Source organism: Arachis hypogaea, chromosome 11 (genome assembly GCF_003086295.3).
Source record: "Arachis hypogaea cultivar Tifrunner chromosome 11, arahy.Tifrunner.gnm2.J5K5, whole genome shotgun sequence".
NCBI classification, from domain to species: Eukaryota; Viridiplantae; Streptophyta; class Magnoliopsida; order Fabales; family Fabaceae; genus Arachis; species Arachis hypogaea.
Window position 1 is genome coordinate 149,269,468 of NC_092046.1, and position 5,920 is coordinate 149,275,387.

Sequence of the window (5,920 nt, forward strand, 5' to 3'; positions counted from 1 at the left end):
ATGATATTCTAGGTTTTTCTAGAGTTTTCTTGGGTTTTCTAGGGATTTCTAATGGTTTTCTAGAATTTTCTAGGTTTTTCTAGGGATTTTCAAAGATTTTCTGGGGTTTTCTAGCGTTTTCTAGGACTTTCTAGGATATTCTAGGGATTTTCTAGGATTTTCTAGGCTTTTCTAGAGATTTTTAGGGTTTTCTAAGATTTTCTTTGGATTTTCTAGGGTTTTCGAGGATTTTTTAGGGTTTTCTATGGTTTTCGAGGGTTTTTCTAGGGTTTTTCTTGGGTTTTCTAGGATTTTTTTAGGGATTTTTGAGAGTTTTCTACGATTTTCTATAGTTTTCTACGATTTTCTAGGATTTTCGATGGTTTTTCTAGGGTTTTCTTTGGATTTATAGGGTTTTCTATGGTTTTCTTAGGATTGTCTAGGGTTTTCTATGGTTTTCGAGGGTTTTTTAGGGTTTTTCTAGTATTTTCTAGGGTTTTCGAGGGATTTTCTAGGATTTTCTAGGGTTTTCTTGGGTTTTCTAGGGTTTTCTAGGAATTTCTGAGGGTATTCTAGGGTTTTCTTGGTTTTTCTAGGAGTTTTTTAGGGTTTTCTAGGATTTTGTAGGATTTTCTAGGGATTTTCTAGGATTTTTTATGGATTTATAGGGTTTTCTATGGCTTTCTTAGGGTTTTCTATGTTTTTCAAGGGTTTTTCTGGGGTTTTCTACGTTTCCTAGAATTTTCTGGGGTTTTTCTAGGATTTTCTTGGATTTTCTAGGATTTTCTAGAGATTTCTAAGGGTTTTCTAGGAATTTCTAGGATTTTTCTAGAGTTTTCTAGGATTTTTTAGGATTTTCAAGGGTTTTCTAGAATTTTCTTTGGTTTTCTAGGGTTTTCTAGGTTTTTCTTGGAGTTTTCTAGGGTTTTCTACGATTTTCTAGGATTTTCTAGCGTTTTTTTAGGTTCTTCTAAGGTTTTCGATGGATTTATAGGGTTTTCTAGGATTTTCGAGGGTTTTTTAGGGTTTTCTATAATTTTCAAGGGTTTTTCTAGGATTTTCTTGGGTTTTCTAGGGTTTTTCCAGGATATTCTATATTTTTCTAGGGTTTTCTTGGGTTTTCTAGGATTTTCTAGGGATTTCTAAGGGTTTTCTAGGATTTTCTAGGTTTTTGTAGGGATTTCCAGAGATTTTCTGGGGTTTTCTAGGATTTTCTAGAACTTTCTAGGTTTTTCTAGGGATTTTCTAGGATTTTCTAGGCTTTCCTAAAGAATTTTAGGGTTTTCTATGGTTTTTGAGGGTTTTTCTTGGGTTTTCTAGGATTCTCAAGGGTTTTCTAGGATTTTTTAGGGATTTTTAGGGTTTTCTAGGGATTTTTTAGGGTTTTCTACGGTTTTCAATAGTTTTCTACGAGAGGGTTTTCTACAATTTTCAAGGGTTTTTCTAGTATTTTCTTGGGTTTTCTGGGGTTTTTCTAGGATATTCTATGTTTTTCTAGTGTTTTCTTGGGTTTTCTTGGGTTTTCTAGGGATTTCTAAGGGTTTTCTAGGATTTTCTAGGTTTTTCTAGGAATTTTCTATGATTTTCTAGGCTTTTCTAGAGATTTTTAGGGTTTTCTATGGTTTTCGAGGATTTTTCTAGGATTTTCTAGGGTTTTTCTGGGGTTTTTTAAGGTTTTCTAGGGTTTTCTATGGTTTTCGAGGGTTTTTCTAGGATTTTCTAGGGTTTTCTTGGATTTTCTAAGGTTTTCTAGGGATTTCTGAGGGTATTCTAGGATTTTCTAGGTTTTTCTAGGAATTTTCTAGGGTTTTCTAGGATTTTCTAGGATTTTCTAGGGTTTTTCGAGGATTTTCTAGGATTTTCTATGGATTTATAGGGTTTTTTTTGCTTTCTTAGGGTTTTCTATGGTTTTTAACGGTTTTTCTGGGATTTTCTACAGTTTTGTAGGATTTTCTGGGGTTTTTGTAGGATTTTCTAGGATTTTCTTGGATTTTCTAGGGTTTTCTGGAGATTTCTAAGAGTTTTCTAGGGATTTCTAGGATTTTTCTAGAGTTTTCTAGGATTTTCTAGAATTTTCAAGGGTTTTGTAGATTTTTTTTGGGTTTTCTAGGGTTTTCTAGGGATTTCTGAGCGTTTTCTAGGTTTTTCTTCTAGTTTTTTAGGGTTTTCTAGGATTTTCTAGGATTTTCTAGAATTTTTTAGGTTCTTCTAAGGTTTTCGATGGATTTATAGGGTTTTCTATGATTTTCTTAGGGTTTTCTAGGATTTTCGAGGGTTTTTTACGGTTTTCTACAATTTTCAATGGTTTTTCTAGGATTTTCTTGGGTTTTCTGGGGTTTTTGTAGGATATTCTATGTTTTTCTAGGATTTTTTTGGGTTTTCTAGGGTTTTCTAGGGATTTCTAAGGGTTTTCTAGGATTTTTTAGGTTTTTCTAGGGATTTCCAGAGATTTTCTGGAGTTTTCTAGGATTTTCTAGAACTTTCTAGGTTTTTCTACGGATTTTCTAAGATTTTCTAGGCTTTTCTATTGATTTTTAGAGTTTTCTATGGTTTTCGAGGGTTTTTCTAGGGTTTTCGAGGGTTTTTCTTGGGTTTTCTAGGATTCTCAAGGGTTTTATAGGATTTTTTAGGGATTTTTAGGGTTTTCTAGAGATTTTTGACGGTTTTCTACGGTTTTCAATAGTTTTCTACGATTTTCTTGGATTTTCGAGGGTTTTTCTAGGGTTTTCTTTGGATTTATAGGGTTTTCTATGGTTTTCTTACGATTTTCTAGAGTTTTCGAGAGTTTTTAGGGTTTTCTATGGTTTTCGAGGATTTTTTAGGGTTTTTCTAGTATTTTCTAGGATTTTCTGGGGTTTTTCTAGAGTTTTTGAGGATTTTCTAGGGTTTTCTATAGTTTTCGAGGGTTTTTCTAGGATTTTCTAAGGTTTTCTTGGGTTTTCTAGGGTTTTTTAGGGATCTCTGAGGGTATTCTCGGGTTTTCTAGGTTTTTCTAGGAGTTTTCTAGGGTTTTCTACGGTTTTCTAGGATTTTCTAGGATTTTCTATGGATTTATAGGGTTTTCTATGGTTTTCTTAGGGTTTTTTATGGTTTTCAACGGTTTTTCTGGGAATTTCTACTGTTTTCTAGGATTTTTTGGGATTTTTCTAGGATTTTCTAGGATTTTCTTGGATTTTCTAGGATTTTCTAGGAATTTTTAAGGGTTTTCTAGGGATTTCTAGGATTTTTCTAGAGTTTTCTAGGATTTTCTAGGATTTTCAAGGATTTTCTAGAATTTTCTTGGGTTTTCTAGGGATTTCTGAGGGTTTTCTAGGCTTTTCTTGGAGTTTTCTAGGGTTTTCTACGATTTTCTAGGATTTTCTAGAGTTTTTGTAGGTTTTTCTATGGTTTTCGATGGATTTATAGGGTTTTCTATGATTTTCTTAGGGTTTTCTAGGATTTTCGAGGGTTTTTTAGGGTTTTCTACAATTTTCAAGGGTTTTTCTAGGATTTTCTTTGGTTTTCTAGGGTTTTTGTATGATATTCTAGGTTTTTCTAGGGTTTTCTTGGATTTTCTTGGGTTTTCTAGGGATTTCTAAGGGTTTTCTAGAATTTTCTAGGGATTTCCAGAGATTTTCTGGGATTTTCTAGAGTTTTCTAGGACTTTCTAGGTTTTTCTAGGATTTTCTAAGATTTTCTAGGCTTTTCTAGAGATTTTTAGGGTTTTCTAAGATTTTCTTTGGGTTTTCTAAGGTTTTCGAGGATTTTTTAGGATTTTCTATGGTTTTCGAGGGTTTTTCTAGGGTTTTACTTGGGTTTTCTAGGACTTTCAAGGGTTTTCTAGGATTTTTTAGGGATTTTTAGGGTTTTCTTGGGATTTTTGAGGGTTTTCTACGGTTTTCTATAGTTTTCTACGATTTTCTAGGATTTTCGAGGGTTTTTCTAGGGTTTTCTTTGGAATTATAGGGTTTTCTATGGTTTTCTTAGGATTTTCTTGGGTTTTCGAGAGTTTTTTAGGGTTTTCTATGGTTTTCGAGGGTTTTTTAGGTTTTTTTCTAGTATTTTCTAGGGTTTTCTGGGGTTTTTCTAGGGTTCTCTAGGGTTCTCTAGGATTTTCTATGGTTTTCGAGGGATTTTCTAGGATTTTCTAATGTTTTCTTGGGTTTTCTAGGGTTTTCTAGGGATTTCTGAGGGTATTCTAGGGTTTTCTAGGTTTTTCTAGGAGTTTTCTAGGGTTTTCTATGATTTTCTAGGATTTTTTAGGGTTTTTCGAGGATTTTCTATGGATTTATAGGATTTTCTATGGCTTTCTTAGGGTTTTCTATGGTTTTCAAGGGTTTTTCTGGGATTTTCTACGATTTTCTAGGATTTTCTAGAGTTTTTCTAGGATTTTCTAGGATTTTCTTGAATTTTCTAGGGTTTTCTAGAGATTTTTAAGGGTTTTCTAGGGAATTCTAGGATTTTTCTAGAGTTTTCTAGAATTTTCTAGGATTTTCAAGGGTTTTCTAGAATTTTCTTGGATTTTCTAGGGTTTTCTAGGGATTTCTGAGGGTTTTCTAAGTTTTTCTTGGAGTTTTCTTGAGTTTTCTATGATTTTCTAGCGTTTTTTTAGGTTCTTCTAAGGTTTTCGATGGATTTATAGGATTTTCTATGGTTTTCTTAGGATTTTCTAGTATTTTTGAGGGTTTTTTAGGGTTTTCTACAACTTTCAAGGGTTTTTCTATGATTTTCTTGGGTTCTTTGGGGTTTTTCTAGGTTATTCTATGTTTTTCTCGGGTTTTCTTGGGTTTTCTAGGGTTTTCTAGGGATTTCTAAGGGTTTTCTGGGATTTTCTAGGTTTTTCTAGAGATTTTCAGAGATTTTCTGGGGTTTTCTAGGATTTTCTAGGCTTTTCTAGAGATTTTTAGGGTTTTCTATGGTTTTGGAGTGTTTTTCTAGGGTTTACTAGGATTTTCAAGGGTTTTCTAGGATTTTTTTAGGATTTTTAGCGTTTTCTAGGGATTTTTGAGGGTTTTCGACGGTTTTCAATAGTTTTCTACGATTTTCTTGGATTTTCGAGGGTTTTTCAAGGATTTTCTTTGGATTTATAGGGTTTTCTATGGTTTTCTTAGGATTTTCTAGGATTTTCGAGAGTTTTTTAGGGTTTTCTATGGTTTTCGAGGGTTTTTTAGGGTTTTTCTAGTATTTTCTAGGGTTTTTGGGGTTTTTCTAAGGTTTTTGAAGGTTTTCCAGGGTCTTCTATGGTTTTCGATGGTTTTTCTAGGATTTTCTAGGGTTTCTTGGGTTTTCTATGGTTTTGTAGGGATTTCTGAGGGTATTCTAGGGTTTTCTAGATTTTTCTAGGAGTTTTCTAGGGTTTTCTATGATTTTCTAGGATTTTCTAGGGTTTTTCGAGGATTTTCTATGGATTTATAGGGTTTTCTATGGTTTTCTTAGAGTTTTCTATGGTTTTCAAGTGTTTTTCTGGGATTTTCTACGATTTTCTAGGATTTTTTGGGGTTTTTCGAGGATCTTCTAAAATTTTCTTGGATTTTCTTGGGTTTTCTAGGATTTTTCTAGAGTTTTCTAGGATTTTCTAGAATTTTCAATGATTTTCTAGAATTTTCTTGGGTTTTCTAGGGTTTTCTAGGGATTTCTGAGGGTTTTCTAGGTTTTTCTCGGAGTTTTCTAGGATTTTCTACGATTTTCTAGGATTTTTCAGAGTTTTTAAGGTTTTTTAGGGTTTTCTATAGATTTATAGGTTTTTCTATGGTTTTCTTAGGATTTTCTAGGATTTTTGAAGGTTTTTTAGGGTTTTCTACAATTTTCAAGGTTTTTCTAGGATTTTGTTGGGTTTTCTGCGGTTTTTCTAGGATATTCTAGGTTTTTCTAGGATTTTCTTGGATTTTCTAGGGTTTTTAGGGATTTCTAAGGGTTTTCTAGGGATTTCTAAGGGATTTCTAGAATTTTCTAGGTTTTTTAG